Source organism: Pan troglodytes, chromosome 6, assembly GCF_028858775.2.
Source record: "Pan troglodytes isolate AG18354 chromosome 6, NHGRI_mPanTro3-v2.0_pri, whole genome shotgun sequence".
NCBI classification, from domain to species: Eukaryota; Metazoa; Chordata; class Mammalia; order Primates; family Hominidae; genus Pan; species Pan troglodytes.
The window spans coordinates 88,667,633-88,694,676 of record NC_072404.2 but is presented as its reverse complement, the minus strand read 5'-3'; the positions used below and the strand labels follow the sequence as shown (position 1 = coordinate 88,694,676).

Below are 27,044 nucleotides of genomic sequence, written 5' to 3'. Positions count from 1 at the left end.
TGATGGAAGCATCACGTAGTTTTCATTTTTATATTTCCTGTATTTAAATTGTCAACTAATCTCTCCAAAATTGCAAGAGCAATATGGCTAGAGGTAAAGATGGTAATACGACAACATTACTATTTCTAAAAGTATACCATAATTCTTTAAAATAGGGACTGTACTCCCTGGGCATACATAGATATGGTTTAAGTAGAGGATCCCCTGATAGTCTGACTCAAGGCAATATTCAAATTGTTTAACAGCCAAGGCCTCCAGTGGTACCAGATGTTGCTTTGTTGTAACTGGATTATGCAGAAATCAAAGGCAGGGGCTTTTAATGAAATTATAAAAGACTTATAAAAAAGAGAAGATTATGGAAAAGTCCTAAATTAAATACAATTAAAATTCAAAATGATATTTCTCAACCTGAGAACTAAAATGACCATTTTTCATTAGATTCTTAACCATGCTTACTGACATCATCAATATGTAAGTATTATACCAGACACTTGGAAATCCATTATATTATGTAATATTCACACCCCAGTGAGGCTGGTAGTATTAATTCTGTATTATGGATAAGGAAATGGAACACTAACATTACATAAGAACTGGCAGAAATAGAATGTGAATCTGGTCTCCTAACTTCAAGTCCTTTCCTCAGTCCAATGTCACAGCTGCCTCTCAAAGGTGTTTACTAGATGTGTATAGAGATGACATGGATGGGTTGCTGGGTGAATAATTAGATAGCAAACCTATTTCATTGTTCTTTTGCAGTGTAATATCATCCTTAACTCTAAAATACTAAATATTTTTGGAAAGTAAAAATGTTCTTTCATCAAGGGAAAGTTTCCAGAGGATATTAGAAAAGTAATTTTTTTTTTGAGGTGATGGATATCCTTTTTTTTTTCTTTTTTTTTTATTATACTTTAAGTTTTAGGGTACATGTGCACATTGTGCAGGTTAGTTACATATGTATACATGTGCCATGCAGGTGCGCTGCACCCACTAACTCGTCATCTAGCATTAGGTATATCTCCCAATGCTATCCCTCCCTCCTCCCCCCTCCCCACCACAGTCCCCAGAGTGTGATATTCCCCTTCCTGTGTCCATGTGATCTCATTGTTCAATTCCCACCTATGAGTGAGAATATGCGGTGTTTGGTTTTTTGTTCTTGCGATAGTTTACTGAGAATGATGGTTTCCAGTTTGAAGTCAGGAAACAACAGGTGCTGGAGAGGATGTGGAGAAATAGGAACACTTTTACACTGTTGGTGGGACTGTAAACTAGTTCAACCATTGTGGAAGTCAGTGTGGCGATTCCTCAGGGATCTAGAACTAGAAATACCATTTGACCCAGCCATCCCATTACTGGGTATATACCCAAATGACTATAAATCATGCTGCTATAAAGACACATGCACACGTATGTTTATTGCGGCATTATTCACAATAGCAAAGACTTGGAACCAAGCCAAACGTCCAACAATGATAGACTGGATTAAGAAAATGTGGCACATATACACCATGGAATACTATGCAGCCATAAAAAATGATGAGTTCATGTCCTTTGTAGGGACATGGAAGAAAAGTAATTTTTAAAAGTTGTTTACTTATAAAATTCCTAGAAGAATACAGTGACCTGCTACTATTAAAAAATACTTTTCTTCCACTTGAGTTGTTTGTGCTATTATTTTCAATTAATTTATATTTATGTATTTTAACTTCATTGTCTTTTTTATTTTTGTATCAAGTGAAAATGTTTTGAAAATGACTCTGGTTAACATTCAATAAAATCACCTTTATGCCTACATCAGTAATTTAAATGAATCATGTTTTGAAAGTTTTTTAAAAAAGAAAAGGTAGTAGGTTTCAGAGCTTGAATTGAATACCCAACAAAATTCTAAACCCTTATTTAGCAACTGCTTAATAAGAAATTGTAAAATAATCAAGAATAAATCCAAATACTGTAAAATGCATTGGTAGGCTTATAGATAAGAGGAATTCTATAGATACGCTGTTTATGAACTGAAGGTCATTTGATGTCATTATTGAAAAAAATGAGGCCGGGTGCGGTGGCTCACGCCTGTAATCCCAGCACTTTGGGAGGCTGAAGCAGGCGGATCAAGAGGTCAGGAGTTCGAGACCAACCTGGCCAACATGGTGAAACCCCGTCTGTACTAAAAATACAAAAATTAGCTGGGCACGGTGGCACGTGCCTGTAATCCCGGCTACTCATGAGGCTGAGGGAGGAGAAATGCTTGAACCGGGACCGGGGGTGGAGGTTGCAGTGAGCCGAGATTGTGCCACTGCATTCCAGCCTGGGCTACAGAAAAAGAAAAAAGAAAAAATGAATACTGAAAAAAGATCTGATGAAACCACTGTATCTAAAGTAAATTTATCAGTAGATTGGTACAAGTTGAGAGGAAGTGGGCAGTAGCGGGACTGGATGAGAGTATACTGACAAATCACGTATCTTTTCGTCAGCCTGCCCAAGTCTACATTGTTATTTTTTTCAAATAAAATATTTGGATGAGGATATAATCAACAAGGTTTTCATATTTATGCGCATCAAACACTGAGAAAGACAATTAATCCCTATGTTTACTTCCTACAGTTAGAACTCTAAAGGGATGATGAATGAGTTTAACCAAAAATAATAGATTGGGTATGATGAATGTAAAATATGAACTTAGGTTCACAAAAATAACTGATTAAATATAGGCAAAGGGATATAGAAATTACCAAGAGTGTATGTATAAATAAAATGCTTAGAATTATAGTTTATTGCAAGCACAGTATAAATTAGTATTGGGACTTACGTACCTGCATAAATAGTGATTTACTGCTCTACCCAATATGACTTGTTTGAAAGAAAGGAACTAATATTTCCTATGTACTCCCTACCTATTAAATCCTACCCAGGATCTCGTAATTCTTCTTGACTCTACATTTAATAGGATCCGGAGAAATCTGGAGTCTATTCAGAAAAGGGCAATAAGGATGGTAAATGGTCTGGAAATCAAGTGCCACAAAACTATTGAAGAATTAGGGAGTCGTTTGAAGAAGAAAGCAGAACACAGTATCTGCCTACTAAGTTCTAAAGAGCTACCAGGGATAAAGGAAATAGTTTGGATTATTGCAGTTGCTTACGCAATTTAATAATTCAAAACACTAGGGAGGGAAAGTGGTAGAGTGACCAATTGCATCTGAATTTCAGGAAGACCACATTAACAGGAATTGAATCTTTACTTCCTTAAGTGACAAGCTTTTCATCCCCTGAGCTGTCTTGTATGAGAACCTGCTTTTGCACTAATCATCCCTTGTGGATCTGATCACTCAAGTGAACATTTCTGAGAAATTCAGTGGGAATGTTAATAGTACCTAACTAACGAAGTGAATATTAGGATTAAAGAAGATACTATGTGTTAAAGGTTTAATGCAGCCCCTGTCACATATAAAGTGCTCAAAAATGCTACCTTTTTGTTACTAGATGACCAATTTCCAAAGAGAAAAGGAATTTTTATCATAAAGAGATGGAACTAGACAACTCTAAGTTGCCTTTTTAGGCGAAAAATGATACCTTTTTAAAAAATTACTAGTTGACCTTTTATATTACTACATGACCAATTTCCAAGGAGAATACTGAAGAAAACGTGCTTCTGTCATATAGAAATGGCACTAGACTAAGTTGCCTTCCAAATGGCAAAATCAAAAGATCCATGAATCATTGTGAGGCCAATCATTGCATTTCTACAGTTTTCTTAAGTATACGTGCATTATGGTTATGACTATTTTGAGGCAAACATTTTGGTCTTTCTGGTCTGTAAATAGACCCTTAATATGCAATCTATATGTAATAGTCAATGTGTGGGAGTTAATCTATATAAAATAAGTTAATACCTATAGTTCCCATGTAACTATATATTCCCAAATGTCTACGTTGGTATTTTAGTTAAATGTGATATGTACAAATGCTTTTATTGACATTTCAATTCAAATTTCCAACTATTACTAGTATCTGAGGTTGACACTTTTCCTGAAATAATACATGGAATACATAAAAATGCATAATATATATAATTATTTTTACAACTGGTGAAACTTTGCATATTATGGACTCATTAACAATACATCGAGGCATATAAATAACTTTAGCTGGACCACAAAGCCTTTAAATTTAGTAATTCTGTGTTTTCTCTGCAAAAGCCTGAAAATGGAAAGGATAAGAACTTCTAATAAATAGAATTATCTTTTATTTTGAAATTCAAGTACACACTCACATCCTCTAGACCTACTGCCAAACCATTCCCAGTTTGTGTGAGTGGCAGCTCTTAATAGACAGCAAAACAAATACTCTGTAGTACTAATAATTGAAAAATAATTAAAGAATGAATTAATGTCCCAGTTGTATTCACCCCAGAGTAAATTGTCGTGAAGGAATGTCTAAATAACAACGTCAAATAAAATAGGGTAGAAGTAGGCTTAAGGAATTTATTTGAAATATAAATTGTTATTCATTTAAATTCAGATTATGTTTTAATAATAGCAACTTGTATTGCATATTTATACTCTGCCAGATACTCCTAAAATTATTATGTTTAAAAGTTATTATATATTATGTATAATTTAATCCTCACAACAATCTTTGGCCATAAAATTTCCACTTAGTGTATGAGAAAAGTGAGGCTTCAACCAGTAACTCACCTAAAAAAATATGAGTGCTAAATAAAGAGTGTAATGTAAAACCTTGACTCAAGACCCATAATGTAACTACTACTGACCACCATTTACAAAAAACTTAAATAAATCAGCATCGACTAAGAAAGCAATCCTCAGTATAAAGTGACTCTCTCTTTTAAGGAGGAATAAGATGCAGATTATTTGGGCCGGGCGCAGTGGCTCATGCCTGTAATCCCAGCATTTTGGGAGGCTGAGGCAGGCGGATCACGAGGTCAGGAGATCAAGACCATCCTGGCTAAAACGGTGAAATCTCGTCTCTACTAAAAATACAAAAAAATTTAGCCGGGCATGGTGGCAGGTGCCTGTAGTCCCAGCTATTTGGGAGTCTAAGGCAGAAGAATGGCATGAACCTGGAAGGCGGAGCTTGCAGTGAGCCGAGATCGCACCACTGCACTCCAGCCTGGGGAACAGAGCGAGACTCCTTCTGAAAAAAAAAAAAAAAAAAAAAAAAGATGCAGGTTATTTGTTACTGATGTGCTATAGTGAGGCAAGAGGTATTTGATCATTCTTCATGGCACGTTTAGTTTGTTTCCTTTCTTCCTATTTGGGTAATGGTCTAGGTTTTAATATACAACTATACTTGGAGTATCTGCTAAAGCCCATCTATTAGGGTGGTGCTTCATTAGTTTTGGATATTTTTTAAATCAATCCTAAATTTAGCAGCTGTAGGTCTTTGCATAAGTTTAGTCTTTTATAAAGAGAAGCATCTTTCTCTAGAATAACCGGGTTGGAATTCAGAACTATTAAGTGAAAGATGACCTTCTATCTTGGTTTTCAATTTGCTAGATTGCTGTTTATTATGGTGTAAAACAGCTTTCAATGCTTAAAAACTATTAATATTTGATATAGTGCTCCTCCATTTACCAATCTCCACAATAACGTGATATGAGCAAAAATAATGCTTTGTATTTATGTAGCACATGTCTCCATGGAGCCCAGAGGATTTGGCTGACGGGATCTAAAAATGGCTTTGTCAGGGAGAACAGAAATCTAATCTCATAATTATATTGCCAGTATTAAAACTGACACTGATTCTATATGTGGCTACTAATGTGAACATTATGCAGTCAAAGTAATAAGGATGGCTTCTTCCAGCCATCTTTATAATCAATAGTAACCATACTAAGAAGTCATACTATGTTGTATTATTTTACTTTGCCTTGGCAATGTTTAAATATTATACACATATACTTCCTTTTATTTAATAACTCTATTGTAAAAAGTCATGTGCTAAATAATTATAATTCTAAATATTTTCTAAGGCAATAAAACAAATTATTACGTGTTACAATGTTTATCTTTAAAAACAGTCATTTTTAATGTGAAAAAGCAGGCACTATAATGTTACTGTGTTGTGAATTGAGATGCTTTTAATGCATGGTTGCCTTTTCTGGATGGAAAATATTGATCTGTATAGTGATGAAATGGTGATTCTCAAACTATAAGTTTCTTACCTCATCTCCACTTTTCCTCTGTGTCCTAGAAAATGGGCTAACCCAGTGTGTGACTATGTAGTATGCTGGAAGGAGAATAGCCCTGGATGATATCAGTGGTTCTGAAATCTTATCACCAGAATCATCTTTAGGACTTTTTAAACATACAGATTGCTGGGTTTCACCCTTAGAGTTTCTAGTTCAGTAGATCCGCAGTAGGGCCCCCACATTTGTATTTCTGCAAATTCCTAATTGATGCTAAAGATGCTAAACCATCATCAGTTTGAGAACCAGTGATACAATCAATTAAACTTCTGTTTTTCCATTTACAGAGAAGGAGATAATTATAACTACATAGAAATTACATGCCAACCAGTGTTTTGGATCATTTAAGCACAAGAAAAATAGACAGAGAGAAGAAAACTAAGCTATTTCTATTCAAAAAGAAAAATGTTAACTCTGGCTAAATATTAATACCAATTCTAAGATCATTCTTAGCCTAGGCTGCTGTTTGCATTACATTTTAGTATTCCTTCAATACATATTTATTGAGCACTTATTATGCAGTAGGGGCTTGCATGCAACAGAGAAAAAGAAATGACTCCAGTGTCTGTGGAGCTGAATTTGCATTTGATGTTATTTTGCTTTAATGTACATAATATGTCTTCAATTTTATTGCATATTTCTTTTGATCCCTATGCTTACTTCACCAAAATTCTTCTTTCCCTCTTCCTAATCTTAGCACATAATCGGTAGTTATAAATATTTTCCTATTTGTCTTCCTTCTGTGTCCGAGTCTGAAGAGGGTGACAAAGATGGTTCTGACCATTGATAGCACTAAGGTTGGGCCACTGACATCCATGGGTCTTTGGACAGGAGGATATTCTTGATATTACAGGAAAGATAAGTAAGACATAGGTATTTAGCGAAATTAAATCATGGATACTAAAACTATATGAACCTATGAAAAACAGTATTCAAGTTTATTGTTTTAATTTGCATCTATTTGATTATTAATAATGTAGAAGCTATAACTTACCCATCATGTTGGCAAAATTTCCTTGTGGTCAATTTATAGAAATTGAAATAAAGATGTGCAAAATAGTTACACATTGATATTTTTGATAGTATTGGTTTAAATAACAAACTACTGAAATGTAGTTGAAACATCTCAGAGGACGGCCAGTTAAATAAGTTATGATATATATTGAAATTTTCATACCATTTAATTATTGAAATCATAATTTATAAGGTAACTTAAAGATATAAGTGAATATTTGATACAAGTTAAAAAATACCAAAACCAAAACTTTGTTTCAACTTTCTAAATCTAAGCATACAGAAAAAAATGCTTGGAAAAAAATATACCAAATATTAACAGTAGATTTTTCTGCATTATAAATTATTTCTTTCTCTTTGCATTTGACTGTGTTTTACAAATTCCATCTAAAGAGTGTTGTGTTTATTATATGACAAAAAGGTGTGTGTGAGTGTGAGTGAGTGTGTGTGTGTGTGTGAAATAGAGAGAGAGACATTACCCATATAGTATTCCTTTAATCAGCATATGAGGACGCTTCTGAAAAAACTCTTTGACTGCAACTGACCGTTGTGGTTTGCCTTTGTATCATTACGTAACCATAGTCCTGTCATGATTTTATTTTGCGATACATATAACTGTTAGTGTTCCTAAACAGGTTAGACCTTGTTCTTATGTGTCAGGATTTCCCTTTACCAGGTAAAGGGAACAGAAAGAACAGCCATCTGAGTGGAACCTGTGTGTCCTGAGCAATCTCGCTATCTCGCCTCAGGGGCACTTCATCTTCTCTGTCTATAAGCATCTCTTACAAACACCATCTTTGAGAAAATATTGCTAAGAGAAGAGTTTATATGCTACCCATATTCATACCTGTGACCAAATCCTCAGAAGAATACTATCAAACACATTTACGGCATTTACCCTATGGCCAGGAGCTGTCTAAACGTTAATCGTCACTACTATCTTTTGACGTGCATACTCTTACAGACCAAAAATTGAGGCCTGCAGCTGGTTAGCAGTTTACCCCAGGTCACACAGATGAGAAGAGGTGAAAGCAGGATTCAAACCCACCAAGCATGGCTCCAGAGTCTGCACTGTTTCTTAATATCATGTAAAATGATTTTCCTTTTATAGTTCTACTTTACCTGCCTCAGACTTCTGAAAATGTGAAAAGACCCTGAACTCATGATTGTGGTTTTAGAGTGAAAACATCTTCTTTCGTCTCCTGTCAGAAGTTTGGTGTCTGAATGTAAATCCAGTGAGCTCTGAATTGTTAAGATCCTAGTACTTATCGTCATCATGCCGAAAAGAGGACTTGGTGCAGGAGGGAGTTGCCATTCTGGTCTTGAACATCTGTCCCAGCAGCTAAATTCTCAGCTGCTCCATTTCATTATTGGTTGTGCTAAGATGTCAGGAGAGATTTTGCTTTTAAATGTGGCCCTGTACTTTTCAGTAACTAAAGGAAAACAGGATACATAGTATCTGAAAAAAAAATGTATCACTGACACCGAACTCAATTTGCTCTGAATGACTAATATTTTTACTAAGAGGTTTCCAAGGCATATTATCACTACAACATAATTTATGCTTTTGGGAGTATACCTTTCATAGGTCTTCTTAAAAATACTTTTCTTCCCTTACGAGATAGCACATAGCAATTAATGACGTTTTAAAACATCAAAATATAGGCTCCTTTACTTATTTTTTCTTACACAGTTTCAACCCTAGGCGGGGAAAGCCTAGAATAAAAGCTAATAATATCATAGTGTAACTTGAGCTAAGTTAACAATCCTAACGTGGTAGTCTAGTTTTTTTCTTAAGCCAGGTTTATAATTAGGGTTATGAGCAATGATTATAATTGTTTGAAAACCTGTAGAACTGACCATGCAAGCGTCATATTTTAAAAATCTAGAAGCCGTGCTTTAATAATTAAGATCCATAGTTCTTTGTTCTTTCTGGTCTATATACTTTGTTCACCATCTTTGAAGGAAAGGCACCACTTGGTTTCACAGTGTAGTAAATGTTTTGTATGTATTAAAACATTTAACATTTAAGAAACTAACTTCCAAGTGTGTGTATGTGTGTGTGAATGTTTTTGTGCATTTGGTCATTTCTTATTTGGTGCTTATTTGGGGGTGATTCACAATTGGAGAAAGTTTGGGGAGATGGTCAAATGTTCACGAGTTGAAGTGCAGAACCCCCCTATTCCCAGCACTCAATGTGGTTAATTGTCATGTTGTTGAGTTTTCACAATAATGATAATAGTGGTATCGGGTGTAGTATCAGCAGTTTTTATCTCAAACAGAGACTTTAATGGCCTTTAAAAATAATGCCTTCCTATGAATGTTGCCTTCCTTGTGAATGCGTATCTGGAGGATTCCCATTTTATACACATGCAAACCAAATAAACTACCGGTTCCAAAATGGACTTTTATGAGGATTTCATTACACCCTCCGAGTGGAATTAATAACTCTTTCATGTTTTTTCTCACAATGTTTGGTGCATCTGCTGCTGTAGCACTTTTCACATTGTAATAAATGAAGCTCTATGTATCTGCTTTCTCCCCTTAGAATATGGACAACTTGAAAGCAACAGTTAACTCTTCTTTATACCTATCTCTCATGCTTTGCACCATAACTGATACATCTATTGGTTTTATCATAAAAGTCTGTTGTTATGATTTGAGAAATACTCATTATAGAGTATATCTAGAAATACTCTAGAAGAAATAGAGTAAATACAGCTGGTTTCCTAGGACTGGCATCTTTAGAAACTTGCTTCTCCACACTTTCTATAGAAATTTCAGAAAGTCTCAAGAAGGACATTCCAGGCATGAGCATGAGCAAAGGGAGGGTTACGATAACACACAGTTTATGTTTAGGGACTGGTAAGATGGTGGGAGTGGAGGGTTAGGGGCTGGGCGACAGTGGCATGCTAAAGTCTATGTTGTAGAAAGGATGGTCAAGGATGTTGGATGGACAGCATCCTGCTAGAAGTTACTGGAGGCAGAGAGACTGCTTAGTATCTGAAGTTGCTGAAGATTCCCAGGACGTATTTATGTTTTGTAATTGGGAAGGGAAAATAAGAGTAATAATACATTTAGTTATTTGTCTCTCATCTTACAGACCAAGCTACACCTTAGATACAAGAAAATATTTAAGAGGTTATGATGGAAATAATGTGTGAATGTGGGAAGAGCTGAAAAATGCAAATTTTCCTATTTTATATAAGTTATCCTGAGTGGAATTTCTTTTGTTTGTTTCTTTGTATACTGAAAAGGCATTTTGTTGTACTCTGAAGGACGAGTAGACTTGTAACCTGAAGATGCTAAGGTTTTCCCTGACTTTTTTAAAAATGAGGATCACTGCTTTGGAAACTTGACATCCTGAAAACTATATATATATATATAATATAATATATATATATATTTTATATATATAGTTATACATATATATGGTGTGTATATATATGGTTATATGTGTATATATGTATATGTATACACAACATATCTATCTATAACCATATATATATGGTTATATATATATGGTTATAGGGTTATAGATAGATATGTTGTGTGTATATATATATACATACACACTGTATATATATACATACACACACATACATACATACATAAATTGAAACATTTAATGTAAGACCTAAGTTTTATTGAATATTTAATACATGCTAGGCACAGACCTTACATAGTGCTAGCTTCAGCAGCACATACACTAAAATTGGAACAAAACAGAGATTAGCATGACCCTTGTAATTAAATAAAAATAGAAGAGAAAATAATAAAAATTTGAAAAAGATCTTTACATGCATTGTTTCGTTTAGCACTATAAAATAGGTACTATTATCTCCTTTTTAAATATGAAATAATAACAGTGCTTTGCTGTAAGAGGATTTGCCCTAAATCACATACCTGAGGAAGTAGTGGAGCCAGAATCTAATCTCAAGGTATCAGAGTCCAGATAGTTTGTCTCTACCTTCCCAGGAGCATCCCCAGGAGGCTAGATGCCCCATTCTTGTGTTTAAAACTGATCCACATGGTGGTGTTAAGCAGAGGCCTCTTCACTAAGGGAAAGCTTAGGTCTACCCCTGGTATTCTCTTGCTGTCCAGGGATTATCACATGTGCTCCATTAGAAAACAAGGCTCCCATATACACCTTTGAGCTGTCTGGTCATTCATCATTTCTCACCTGAAACTGTACCAATTGGCTTTTGAGTTTCCTTGCCTCCATCTTACCCACTTCTAACCCCTTTTTCCTACCCTAGCTTATGTGAGTTTTCTAAAATGCAAAGCTTGTATCAGTTTCCCATTTATATCCTTCAGGGGCTCTCCATTTCTTTCTGAATGTTTTAATTTCTGTCATGTGGCTCATAAACTCCTCTCTGGACTCTACTCACCACTCTTGTCTCCTTTCTTTCCACTCTCACAATCCACAGCTGGTCTCTCCAGATCCACGATCATTCCAGCTGGTCTTCACACCCACTGCCGGCCCTAACTAGAACACTCTGCCCTCACCTCTCACATTAAACTGCTCCATACTTCTAGGTGCTTTCTGTAAGACATCGCTCCTGAAGTCTCAAATTTGGGTTAATTATTTCCCCTAGATATTCTAGTATCATTTTCTACCACCTTGTCATAGAATATCATGCAATCTGAATGTCTGATTACTTATTTTTATCTTCCGTTTGACTGTAAGTTCACTGAGGAGAGGGGAGGATGTCGTCCTGTTCTTCATACTTGTGCCCTCAATACTTGGTATACAGTAGGAGCTCAAAATTGTTGTTGTATAAGTGAATGAAGGAGGACGTCATTTAAAAGCTAACTGGGGCCAGGCACAGTGGCTCAATCCCAGCACTTTGGGAGGCCTAGGTGGGAGGACTGCTTGAGCCCAAGAGTTTGAGACTAGCCTGTACAACATAGTGAGACCCTGTCACTACAAAAATTAAAAATAAGCTGAGGAGTAATGGTGCATGCCTGCAGTCCCAGCTACTTGGGAAGCTGAGGTGGGAGAATCACTTGAGCCTAGGAGGTTGAGGCTCCAGCCTGAACTGCACTCCAACCTGGGCAAAAATCAATTGGTAACACTTAATGCACAATTTTAAGTGTTTAACAAATATAAAGTCATTTCATCCACATAGCACTTCTTTTTTTTTTTTTTTTTTTTTGAGACAGTCTCACTTTCTCACCCAGAATGACAGTGGCATGATCTCAGCTCACCGCAACCTCTGTCTCCCAGGTTCAAGCGATTCTCATGCCTCAGTCTGCTGAGTAGCTGGGACTACAGGAGTGCACAACCATGGCCCGGCTAATTTTTGTATTTTTAGTAGAGACAGGTTTCACCATGTTGACCAGGCTGGTCTCAAACTCCCGACCTCAGGTGATCTGCCCACCTTGGCCTCCCAAAGTGCTAAGCCCTAATTGTTTTTTTCATTATTGTGGCAATCTGATGAGACAATTGCTTGACAGGGAGTTTAAATAGCTTGCCCAAGATCACACAGTGGCAACAGTTGCATTTGGACCTAGACAGTCTGGCTTCAGAGTCTAGACTCCTAACTTCTGCTACACTGGCTTTCTTAAGATTTAAAGTCAATAGATCAATGTTTCTAGGTGACTGGTGGCACTTTAGGACATTGACAAGAGGGAAAACATGGAAGCTGGTTTTTGCTCTTGTCTCTATAACTAACAATTATGTGATTCTTGTAATCTCTCTGTACCTTACTTTAATTATTTGCAAAATTGGAAAACTATGGACTGAGTGATCTCAAAGTTCCTTGTTCTCTAAATGAGGATGATTTGAACCAGCTACTTTTTTATGCTGCTATGAAGAAGGTAAATGCTTCTATGCTGTTAATTTTTTTTCTATTGAAAAAAATTACTAAATGACTATGAACTAAAATAGGTACTCTAGTCCCCTCTGCATACTTCTTCAGGCTTTTATTGCCACTGTTTTGAAAATTCATAATCTCATCCCATTGCTCTCTGATCAAGGACTTGCATTTGAGTAAGGCTGTGAGACTCAATAACCGCATTAGAGCCACCTAAGAGATTAAAGTCAGTCTCCACTGATAATTGGGCACACTATTTCCAACAATAGTAACTTAAATGAGAAATGTAGGTCATTGCCTAGTCCACTGGCTAGCACATAGTAGGCATTCAGGAAATGTTAGCTCTCTAGTTCATTCTTACAGATTGTATTTTTCTTGTGAGTTTTCAGTTATATCACTTTGTTCTAGTCTCCAACAACACTTATTGAAAAAGGACAACTAATAAGCATTGTAGCTAATTTGGTACATGTTCCTATTATATAATCACCATGGTACCCAGGCTCTTAACTGAAAGCAAACAAATTTATAGAAAGAAAAAAAATTGTTCTCTCACATAAGGTGTTCTGTTATGGAAGCACTGCCTTTTTGTCCTATTTTATCTTTTGTCAGTAGACACTACTTTCCAACGTGTTCTGTGAGAATGTTAACATGTGGTTGGATCTACTTGAGGGAATCAGCAAGTTTTATTAAATATTAGACGACCTCATCTTTTACTTTTAAGGAACATGGATATATGGCTATGTCTAAAGATTGAATATTAAATTATGTCAAAGCATTAACAAAAGTTAATAAATTTACATGTCACATTTCTTTTTGTAATTTTCTTTGAAAGACCAATGCCCTAGTGGTCAAACATTGAAAGTAGGTTCTTGCTATGAAATGAAAAATTAGTAAAATGTAAATGTATCTGTTAAATTGTAAATCTATTTTCACTTATTAACAGTGTTAAGTATTAAGTGAATATAAAACATCTCACTTACTACAAATAAACGAACAGCTTTAGTAATGCAAATGTAAAAAGGACCATAGTACTGCATATTGTTATCCAAATTATGTCCATCTAATGACAGAAATTCAATAATGACTCCCAGTAAATATACTCACAGCAGTTGGTAATCTGCCCACAGTATACAATTCTGAACAGGTTATGTGTGTGGTATTTCAGTCCTTCTCCCAGCATGTTTCAAAGCAGTTTTTGTTATAAGAACTTTGAAAGCCACAAGAAAGAATTTTTAGTGGGTTTTCTTCAATTTTGAAATGCCTTGGGTCTGTAGTAACTTATTACTTGAATCCAGCAGTAACTTTGGCTTTGATGTGCATAGTTCCCTATTTTGTGATGTGTAAGAAGTCATCAACGTATGGATACATGATATTTGGCCTGCAACATTTGAAATTTAAAAAAATAAAGAATAAATAAAGTAATAGATCCAAGTCAGCTTCCAAAATATCTATGCAAAAATGCTACTGTTTTAAAACAGGCATTAGCTCCATCTATTGTTCTATGACCTAATTTGTTTTAACTTCACTTGAAAGAATAATCATTGATTATTGAAGTTTCTCAAGATTACTTAAAACATATATATGGCTGTAGATATAAACAAATATGATAAATTGGTCACACAAGAAATCTAAAATACAAATTTCAACACCTTATAAAACAACTTTTAAACATTCATATGTTACACCTATGAAGGGCAAATTGGAGATATATTCATACCACAGAAAATTGTCTTAAAAACTATGGTTGTAGAAAATTAGATTAATAATTCTACATGGATTTTTAATATATTGCTTTCTTTGTGACTTTGATTTTAGAATTGCTCTCAAATATTGCTAGATCCCATATATTTTATTAAAAATATAGCAATTATGTGTATTCTTTGTGTGTGTGTGTTATTTGTATATCAGGGATTTTTTGTATATATGGGAAATCATAGTACTATAAAGTAACATTCTTTTACTCACTAAAGCAATAAGAAATAAAGACTTATTAAGTAATTACTGGGATTGTGATCTGATAATCATTTAGAATATGTAACAGTCAGCACCAGGAATGTCCAAGACATACCACTGAATTTCCTCAGTAGCACAAAGAAGGAAAAACACCAATCAATTCTGTTACTTAACCTATGCAATTGAAAATGCAGTCAAGTAGTCAGTCATGCCATTTGCAAAGTACACAAGCAAATATAATACTAACAAATAACACTTGAGACTAAATTTTAGGTGACGAAAACATTATGATTATGAATCTTCCTGGGAAACATGGGTCAATCATGTCTGTCTCCTTGAAATCTGGCTCCTCTAGGTTTCAGAAAGCCATTTATGGTGTGTGTACCAGTTAGGCTTAGATGGGACGTCATTTAACAGGAAGAGCAAAATAAAATTAGTTTTAAGGTGGTAGAAGTTTATTTGTCCCTAACAGAAAAGGAATTCATAAGTAGGCTGTACAGGCCTCCTATGACCACTTAACTATGTTATCATGGCTCATATTTTCTGCTTTGTCATTCTTAGCTTGGGCTTTCCAAATTCAAGGGTCGAGATGATGACTAGAGTTCCATCTATCATGTCAACATTCAAGGCTGTGCTCGCTACTTCCTTTTAAGAATTTCCCATAGACACATACATACTTCTGCTTAAATGTGATTGGCCAGACTTAGTTACATGACCATAGCCAACTATGAAGGTGAGGCTGGGAGCTTCTTAGCAGAACACATAGTCCAGGATTCTATTACTAAAGAAGAAGTAAAACTGGATATTGAAAGACAATTAGCATGAAAAGCAAGCATCTGAAATACAGTCATGCCATAGAAATTACACACCTTATGTGTTCTCTCACATAAGGTGTTCTGTTATGGAAGCACTGCCTTTTGTCCTATTTTATCTTTTGTCAGTAGACACTACTTTCCAGCGTGTTCTGTGAGAATGTTAACATGTGGTTGGATCTACTTGAGGGATTCAGCAAGTTTTATTAAATATTAGACGACCTCATCTTTTACTTTTAAGGAACATGGATATATGGCTATGTCTAAAGATTGAATATTAAATTATGTCAAAGCATTAACAAAAGTTAATAAATTTACATGTCACATTTCTTTTTGTAATTTTCTTTGAAAGACCAATGCCCTAGTGGTCAAACATTGAAAGTAGGTTCTTGCTATGAAATGAAAAATTAGTAAAATGTAAATGTATCTGTCTCAAGGATAATATTCCATGACTCTACAGGGCTTAATGCATGTGACATATATAGACTTCTGATAAGCAGTTTGAATTATATGGGTCAGAGAAATTTCCAGGTCATAGGACTTCTCTTTAAAGTAAAATAAATAGGCCAGGCACGGTGGCTTATGCCCGTAATCTCAGCACTTTGGGAGGCCAAGGCAGGTGGATCACTTGAGGTCAGGAGTTTGAGACCAGCATGGCCAACATGGTGAAACCCCGTCTCTACAAAAATACTAAAATAAGGCCAAGTGGGGTGGCTCACGCCCATAATCCCAGCATTTTGGGAGGCCAAGGCGGGCAGATCACTTGAAGTCAGGAGTTTGAGACCAGCGTGGCCAACATGATGAAACCCCGTCTCTACTAAAAATATAAAAATTAGCTGGGCATGGTGGTGGGCACCTGTAATCCCAACTACTCTGGAGGCTGAGGCAGGAGAATCACTTGAACCTAGGAGGCAGAGGTTGCAGTGAGCCAAGATTGCGTCACTGCATTCCAGCCTGGGCAACAAGAGCAAGACTCCATCTAAAAATAAAATAAATACAAAAATTAGCAGGATGTGGTGGTGTGTTCCTGTAGTCTCAGCTACTCAGGAGGCTGAGGCAGAAGAATCACTTGAATCCAGGAGGTGGAGATTGCAGTTAACTGAGATAGGGCCACTGCATTCCAGCCTGGATGACAGAGTGAGACTCCATCTTAAAAAAAAAAAAAAAGTAAATTAAATAACGTAAATAATGTATCTATATTGGCTAGCACAATGAGTAGAACAAAGTATGAACATTTATCTTATTAGTAGGTTGATTTGAAGAATTTCAAAAATAAAAGTAAGGCTAACAGTTCTCTTAACATGGGCTTTTATAAACAAACAAATAGAATTGGCTCTCCTTATTATCTTTATCCTGGTTTTTGTAATCTTTTGTATCTTGTTTGAGTTTAAGTTGGCCTAAATGATACCCTTTAAGGCAACAATGCCAAAATTGAATCAATTGTATCATGTATAGTTGGAGATTAATCATTCAATTTAATTCCGTTATTCTTTCTCTCAGAGAGAGAGAGAGGGAGAGGAGAGGAAGAAGGGCGGGAGGGAGAAGAGAGAGATTGAGACAGTAAGAAACAGGAAGAGTTCTATTTATCAAGCACTCTGCTAGATCCTGGACATATAGCTGTGAACAAGGAGAGAGCCTGCAGATATGGGCCCAGCCCTAATTTTATTAAAACCAATTTTAGAAATCTAATTATAACTGGAGTTGATGCTTCAGAAAATAAAGTTTGCCTGGTTTTTGTGGATTTTTTGCATTGCCACATCAAGCTTACAAAGGCTTACAAGAAATAATAATTTTAGTAGTAGTATTCCTGTGTCCTGATAAGCCCCAAATATATTCTGTGAGCCATATAGTTTTACCTAAAACAATCTTTAAAGTAGGGAGAGGGAAAAGGAGGAAGTCTATAATTGATTGAATTTTCTCTTACATGTTTAAAATGTATTATTTAGAAAATATTCCATGTAATAAAAAATGTTGACTTCACCAAAACTCTCCCCAGGTATTTAGAAATGTTCATTTACAAACGACTAGATAGTGTTGCATACAAGCTAAAGGGAAGAAGGCGGTGGGTGGAGGGGGAGGAGGGTGCCTGTACGGTGCAACTGCATCTTTATTGTTACTGCACCATCAGCTGCCATTTCACCTTCTGATAAGAATTAGCTAAGATTTTTATCCAGATTCGAGGAGATCCCAATACTTAGGTTTTGACAGTGCTCTTCATGCCATTCATCCATCTTTCAAGAACTATTTTTTGTATGCACACTTTGTGCCAAGCACTTCTCTGGAGCACAGTAGTTAATAAGTGAGACAAAAATTTAGGTACTTTGTATTTTGAGAGAGAGAGAGAGAGGAATTATAGACAATAAACAAGAGGAATAAGTAAATTCTATGTTATTAGTTATGAATTCAAAGCCAAAAAATGAGAAACAGAAGCCAGACTGTGTTGGTGAGGCTACGTTGCGGTATTACATAGAATAGACAAGCAAGACTGATTGAAGGGGTGACATTTGAGTAAAGATGGCAAATCAGTAAGTGGGCAAGTAATAAAGGTTCCCAGGGGAAGCAATTCACATAGAACAGCACTAACAAAGATCATGATTGGGGAGTTCTGGAATAGCATGGAGGCCAGTGTTGTTGGTGCCTACTGAGACGAAGAATTGGAGGGAAACAGATCAAAGAGTAATAGTGGGTGGGGAGATCATCTAGGACTTGACATGACCTGTCTTGTCTTAACTTGTGTCCTGACATGACATGACTAGAATTGTCTCAGCTTGGATTGATTGACATGCTTCGACTTGACTTTTCATAGCTTGAAATGAATTTACTTGACATAAGTTTCCATTGAAGGGCATTATAAAGGTTTGGCTTTTACTCTGAGTGAGATGGGGCTCTTAGGGTTTTGAACAGATGAGTGACATGACCTTAATGTGTATGAAATAGAATCACTCCAGTTGCCTCAGGAGAAAAATATGAGAGGTTTAGACTGGGATGTTAGCAATAGAGGCAGTAAGAGGTGATATTCTGGATATACAAATTTTAAAAATAGGGACAAAGGATTTACTAATGAACCAGATATGAAATATGACAAAAAGAGAGAAGGCAAGAATGACTTCAAGATTTTTTGTCTAAGTAGCTTGCGGTATAGAGTTGCCTTTTACTGAGATGGGAAAAGCTCTGTAAGTGTACATTAGTAGAGAAGAGAGCAAGTGGTTACAAGATTGTTTTTGATAATGTTAAATTTGAGGTGTTGATTGAACATTCAATAACTGTGGGAATATGAACCTGACATTAATGGAAAATGGTCTGGCTGGAGTACATTTGGGAATCATCTGCTTGTAGATGGTATGTAAAGTTATGAGAACTGATGAAACATCAAATAAAGCAGTGAAGGGAAATAGGGGCAGGTGGTGGGAGGAGAAGGAAAGGGATGGGAAGATAAGAAGCAAAGAAGCCTACGAAGGAATGCTATTCTGATGTCCTGGAAGTCAAGTGAGGGGGATATTGAATCTGGAGCAGGCTTGTCCAACCCATGGCCCACAGCCCGCAGGCAGCCCAGGACGACTTTGAATGCAGCACAACACAAATTCATAAATTTTCTTAAAACGCTATGAGAATTTTTTGGTGATTTATGTTTAGCTCATCAGGTATTATTAGTGTTAGTGTATTTTATGTGTGACCCAAGACAATTCTTCTTCCAAGGTGGCCCAGGGAAGCCAAAAGATCGGACATCCCTGATTTAGAGGCATGACCTAATTCAAATACCAGTATTAGACCATGTGAGATGGGAACTCAGAATTGATCATTGGTTTTAGCAACATAGGGGTAATTGGTGATCTTTTATGAGCAGTTTTGATGGCAAAGGGAAAATTCTGATTGGAGAGAGGCCAGGAAAATATGGAAGTAGGAAAATTGAAAATAGTGATCAGAAACAATTTGTTGGGGGTGGTTTTATTGTAAAGAGATAAATAAAACTAGGACAACTGAAGAGGAGAGTGAAATGGAGAGGGGTGTGTGTGTGTGTGTGTGCATGTGTGTGTGTTTTAAAGTGAGAGAAATATGGGAATACTTATTAATGTGATAATGATCAGAGAACAAAGAGGTAAATGTAGTACTGCAGTAGAAAGGCAAGAATTTCTGGAATCTTCAGTAGATGAGAGAATGGGTTCTGCTGGTCAGTTGAAGTGATTGGTCTCAACTAGGGTCACAATTTGCTCATAGTGATAAATTTTACTTGATACGGGGTCACAGGTACAAATGAATAGATAAATGTTCTGTGAAACGTTTGGGAATTCTTTTCTAGTTGCTTCCCTTATTCCAGTGAAATAGGAAACAAGATCACCGGCTTTATTTGCTAATGACTTCCTTCCCATCTGTTCTCTGCTTCACTAACTCCCTCTTTAATACTTACCCAATAATTTAGTTTATTACCCTTCTTAGGCTGAAAGCTTGGTCCCCAAATTAAATACATCAGAAATTCCTAGAGTATTTGTTAAAATGCAGATCTCTGGATCCCAGGCATATCGAATTATTTCCAGGCAGGAGAGTTCAGTAATTTGGATGTTTAGCAAGCTTTCCTGGTCATTCTGATGTACACTAAATTTTGAAAACCGCTTCCCTTTCCCTCTTTTGGTTGCTTCAATAATAAATGCCTTATGTTCTTTCATCCCTCCATGGATTGCTGTATCTTTAGAATACTTTCATCTGTACATAGCAGATAATTTTGTACACAAAAATGCATTCAAATATTTAACACTGATGGAGATATTTCTCTCTCTCTCTCTCTCTTTTTTTTTTTTTTTTTTTGAGATGGAGTCTCCTCTGTCTCCCAGGCTGGAGTGCAGTAGCACGATCTCGGCTTGTTGCAACCTCCACCTCTCGGGTTCAAGCAATTCTTCTGCCTCAGCCTCCAAGTAGCTGGGATTACAGGAGTGCACTACCACACTCAGCTAATTTTTTTTCCCATTCTTTCTTTCTTTTCTTTTTCTTTTTCTTTTTCTTTTTTAGGAAAAATGAGGTTTCCCTATGTTGTCCAGGCTGGCCTTGAACTCCTGATCTCAGATGATCCACCTGCCTCGGCCTCACAAAGTGCTGGGATTACAGGTGTGAGCCACTGCGCCTGACCTGATGGAGATACTTTTCTAATCATAGTCTTCCCTGATTGCATTTGAGAGGGACTAAAGTAACATTATCTTCACAGTGATGAACACAAGTATACATAAGGGATTTTATTCTAGATATTAGATAAACATCATAAACGATGAAAGATCTGATAAGTTGAATTTTATGTCATATTTTAATCATGCCATCACAGCAGTATGCAAGCTAAATACTTATAGACAGATTATATACTGTGTCTAGTGAAACTAATTTTTTACTAGATTGTTCAGCGTTCTTCTGAACACTGTTCTCCTTCAGTGTTCTCACTGAAGTTTTCCAATAAAAGAAGTGTATGTCTCATGCTAGTATGTATGCTGAGTCTTTAAGAAATATTCAATAGCAGAAAATTGAATGGAATAACTCTACATATTTTAATGTAAAAGCACAACTCTAAATCATATATATATAATATATATATAATATATATAATATCACCATAGGAAATTTAAGGAAAGTGTAGCCAAAACGGAAACAAAAACAAAATCTCTAAACTAGTTTCCTCGTCCAACACAAATCTTGAAAGATTTATCTATATGTATTGCCTTTTATTCTTCTTCCATCCTGCATGTTATAATCTCTGGGATAATCAGAGTTTATATCACACATATTGAGACTGTTAGGTAAAAGAGAAATGCATTAGAATTGAATTAAGCTAGACAGCATAAAAAGTCTACAAAACGAAAGTGATTATCGCAAGGAAATTGTACCGCAAATATTATATATATTTGGGGATATAAACTTCAGTATTTTTAAAGGTAGAAGAATGTAGAAGAGAGAACAAAGAGGATAGGTGGGAATGAAATAATTTTAACTGAGGCTTTATTTTTCTTTGTCAGTGAAAAATTTTATTTTTTAATCAGGGTAAAGTTTAAAAAAATGTTCAACTTTGAATTAATTTTGAGGTTATTAGTATTCTAGGAAATTCTCATAAATATTCTAAAGCATTTTATTCTCATTGCTGTTTCTACTATTTTCTGATTTAATTTAACCCTTATTTTCTTAAGAAAAGAAATGATTATTACTTTACAGCTGGCTTGCCTAGCCTTTGAGAGTTATTCTCCACATACTTAGTAAATGCCCAATAGAAATGAGATCAGGTAGAAATAATTCAAATTGTCCTTATTTACTTAATAATTTGTTTAAGGCATGTTCTTCTTGGTATTATGATTCCAGAAATGTTTCCAAATTACTTTAAGCAATTAGAGGTTTAGTATTCAGCTGTCTCAATAGATATGTCCTTGTTCTTTTATTTGTTTGTGGACATGAATACCTTTCTGCCAGTTGAAGAGGGAGTTGAAATTACAGCACCAGCAGGCAATTTCTTGGACAAATTAGTATTTGGGCCACTGATGTGGAGGAAGGGAAGAATGTTTATTGCACTATTGAACTCGCTCATGCTTCCATAGCCAAAGATTGCACCAGAGGGCACTGTCCTGGGAAACACTCCAAGAGAAGCTGTACACCTTCTGTTTTGAGTGACCTGTCTCTGTACTGAGAACGCATGTTGGTATTCAGAGAGAAAGAGCAGAATCTATTTCATAAGAGCAGTGGGAAAATTGAGCTACGTGTGTTGGCAATGTCAATATTTCCATGACAATGTCTGTATGAAATATAACAGTTTGTCTATTTTCTATTAAAATCATTTCAATATGATTTTATAATGCTAAACACTGTCTTTCATACACACAGCATTCAATATATATAGTAATATAATTTTATTTCACATGCCATCCTGAAGTGTATCCATTTTCGTTTATCTGACTCATAAACAGTTTCCAATCCCAGCTCCCCAAAGATAATGGGCATAACTTGAAAATCTATTTAGCCATATTTTTCTGTAGGAATGTGGAACCAAACTCAGAGATTTCTATGGTGGTTAAAGAGGAAAGACTGAACTAGCCTTACAGCCATATTTCCTTTCATATTTCAGAATAATGCAGTTTCTAATCTTCAATTTAAAATAAGAATATACAAAAGTTGTTTCAATAAAGTGTTTACCCAGGTATTGACTGTACTGATAGTTTGACACTTTAAAGAATCACAGTAGGAAGAGACTTTGGCTTTCAAATCTCTTGTAATGTAATGTTCCGCTCCAGGCCACATTCTTTTAACCAAAAAGCTATATCTAGGTTAAGAATCTAGGATTCCAACATTTATCTTAAACCCTCATCCAAAGTTCCTGATTATATCATATCCTCGTTATTTCTTTTTGCTGACAAAAAAGGTAAAGAAATCCAATTACATCTACTTTTTTCTTAGATAAAAGTGACAATAGAGGGAAACCATTTTCCCATAGATGGTGCAGGTAGGGATGGAGGAAAAGCAGACCTGCCAGACAGCAATTTTCTCACACCCTGACACATTTTACCTTCTAGGGAAAGCCTCTGGTGAAGCCTCCCACTTAATCCATATCATAATTCTTTACCTAGACTCCTAAGTATCACTAACTCTGGAAATAACTTCCAGATCTGGTTAGCAATTAAGAAGTTCAAATATTCTGTGACTCTTCTTAGAGTATATCTTAAAACTGTGTCCATCTGGGCCCACGAGGTGTAGCTATGATTTTACACTGCTGTTTTGAGAACAATGGCTAATAAAGCATTCATTCAAAATCACCTGGAGTAAGGCACTGCGTGGTACCACACTTGTCACTAACTACTCAGTAACTGTCCATTTTGTTCTAAGGCAGATTGTAAGTTCCCTACCACTCCTGCTGCTCAGTGTAAGTCATTATATTTTTGTGAGATATCCTCAGAAGGAGTTTTCAGGATAAATTCATCCTGGCAGCTTCAAAATTTAAGCATAGAGCAGTAAAAATACAAAAAAGAAAAAGAAAAAGAAATTAGCCGGGTGTGGTGGCGGTCGCCTGTAATCCCAGCTACTCAGGAGGCTGAGGCAGGGGAATTGCTTGAACCAGGGAGGTGGAGGTTACAGTAAGCCAAGATCACACCACTGCACTCCAGCCTGGGTGACAGAGCTAGACTCCATCTCAAAAAAAAAAAAAATTCTTCAGAAATCAAAGGAAAGCATTCAAAGATTTACACGTAGATTCAATTCTGACAACAGCTTCAAATACTTCATAGAATCTCAGAGTAGGTATACACAGTAAATGCTTACAATGCCCCTGTAGTGTCATGGTTTGTTGTTTACCTTTAGACTGACTGTTGAAAGTTTGAAATCCAGACCACTTCATAAGATTTATGCAAAAACGAAAGAAAAAAATCTGCATCATGACAAGGTAAAGTTCAACAGAGACAAATTCAAGTTGACGTATTGAAGGTCAAATGCTCATCTATGCAAATATTACAGAAAGAATTTGAAAGTAAAAATGTAGATCTATGGTTTCATGTCAAATCAAAAAAGCAGCCAGGTACATTGGTTCATACTGGTAATCCCAATATTTTGGAAGGACGAGGTGGGAGAATCACTTAAGCCCAAGAGTTTGAGATGAGCCTGGACAACATAAGAAGACCCCTATCTCTACAAATATATATATATACACATATATATAAAATATATATACATATAAATAAAATATATATAAATATAAATAAAATATACATATACATATAAATAAAAAATATATACACATATATATACATGTATATATATGTGTATATATATTTTAAAACCAGATGTGGTAGCACCTGCCTGTAGTCCCTGCTACTTCAGAGTCTGAAGTGGAAGGATCTCTTGAGCCCAGAAGGTCAAGAATGCAGTGAGCCATGACTGTGCCACTGCACTCCAACCTGGGCAACAGAGGAAGACACCCCCACCCTGCCTCGTCTCCAAAAAAGAAAAAAAAAAAGATACTACAGGAATATGTAGTTCAATTTCCAAAGCCTTTCCTATGCCTCACCAAAGGAGTTTTAGATCTTATTTATTTACTTGTTACTTACTTACACCTGGGTTGGAGTGCCATGATCATATCTCACTGCAGCTTTGAACTCCTGGGCTCATGGGATCCTTCTGTGTTAGCCTCCCAAGCAGTTGGGACTATAGGCATGTGCCACCATGCCTGGAGAATTTATTTGTATTTTATTCTTATTTTTTGTAGAGACAGGGTCTCACTGTTTTGTCTAGGCAGGTCTCAAATTCCTGGTCAAGCAATCCTCTGCCTTGTCCTTCCAAAGTGCTGGGAGTACAGGTGTGAGCCACTGTGACCAGCCTAGATCCCTTTTTAAATAATTATCTTATTTTAGAGTAAACACTAAGATATGGAAAATGCTTAAAAATCAAAATGAGATAAGGAAGAGTTACATGGTCAAATTAGTTCTAACATAATGTAGTAATTAACATCAAAGAGATAAGAATAGATAAACATTGTGAAAGAATGAGTTATTAATACGTCAATGTTCTCCCTTTGGGATCTTCATTAGTCAGATACCACTTCAAGTTTTATACCATTATTATTTACCTCATTTAATGTGGTTAGATACTCAACAGACTCCAGAGAAGAATCAATTTTTAAATCAAAGCTTCCAATGAAGAAAACAAACAAGATCTGTTGAAGTGACTGAGCTCATACTCTGAAAACTATATACATATATATGTATGCTCTACTATCAATATAAAAACTTAAATGTAATTTTTTGAAAAATCTGTTCTACTAGGCTGCCACTAGTCCCCCAAATTCTTTAAGAACTGACAGCTCTTAACCAAAGGGCCAAGAAAATGATAATGTAAGATAATGTTGTCTCTATCATTTAACACTCCATCTCTGCATTTTTTCTGTTGACATTTCCTCATCTGTATTTTCCCATGCTGATTTCCATCATCACTCCATAGTGATGGGAGAATTGTTTGTAAGTACTCTGTGGAGTTACAGATCACTTCCTGCTTAGAGTCTGATCATGCACTAGACTTCCGTTACCCAGACATATAAGCACTGTGACCTTTCCTGGTTGACACCATTAAACATTCCCTAACCACATGGCTCAGGTGTACAGGAGTGTGACCATTTAATGCATTCCTTTTCCATATCATGTGAACTCTAGGATTTGGAAATTAAGGGCTCACATTGGCTTTGCCCCACTAAGAGATGGCCATAGCACTTGAGAAGCTGAGAGGGAATTCGACCTGGTGCTTCACCATAACATCTTCCTCATTTGACATTCAGTGCTCAGCAGCAGTGTCTGGGCAGTGTAAATCCAGGGATTTCTTTTTAGCCTTAGAAACCAGAACGGAAGAGCTGGGCTCAGACTAAATCATGGAAGTTTTCAGCTTATCTACACAATCACTCTCCAGGGTTTATCACATTAGAACTAAGTATAAAGAGTAAAATGCTATGTATATCGGAGCTTTTCCAAGAATATAGCCAAATTATCTTTTCTGGGAGTTTTAGGACAGCAGATTTCAACCTTCCGTCTCCCATCACCAGAGTATCTAAGGAAGAAAAAACTGTAATATAAGGAGCAATGTTCATAAACCCCATGATTATTCATATAATACAAATACTCTATCCCGCCTCTCCCAGCTTCCACTTTGTATATGATTTGGTGACTTGGTTATTGAATACCTTGAATAATTTAACATAACTCCCCATAGGTAACTGCTTTAACCTCTAGAAATCTACACACACACACACACACACACACACACACAGACACACACACACACACACACACACATCCCAGTTGAAAATTGGCACTTTAGAAACTCACCTGCCAGTTAATTATTGCTAAAGGTCTTATTACACTATAATTTTATCACAGTTATCCTTCAGTGATAACTGGTGGTGTCAATAAAAGGGCATGAATGGAGATTCTGTCCCTCTCTCAGCCTCCTCATCTGCCAAGAAGGCCAATCTTCCAGACCAATTTTGTTGACTATCTTATATACAGGATATATTAGACACACAAAAATACATATATGTACATACATATGTGTGTGTATTTGTTCTCTAAGACTGAAGGAGATATGATCTAGCAACACATTAACCACGTGTTTCAGAGTTATTTTAGATGAAACGCAAGACAAGCTAACCTTAATGTCGTTCCTAATTATATTAACCTATAAACAATATAAGGTCTTGTCTCTGGGCTATCAATTCATGATGTGACATATTAACCAGTGATAGTTACTCAGAGT

The 27,044-nt window shown here is 36.0% G+C and overlaps 1 protein-coding gene and 1 pseudogene across 13 annotated transcripts in view; both read left to right on the top strand.

Moving 5' to 3' along the window:
• MAGI2 (membrane associated guanylate kinase, WW and PDZ domain containing 2) overlaps nt 1-27,044 on the top strand; it is a 1,434,944-nt gene that overhangs the window by 118,243 nt on the left and 1,289,657 nt on the right. The gene's annotated exons all lie outside the window — the stretch shown is intronic.
• Nucleotides 10,902-11,002, top strand: LOC112209878 (U6 spliceosomal RNA; annotated as a pseudogene).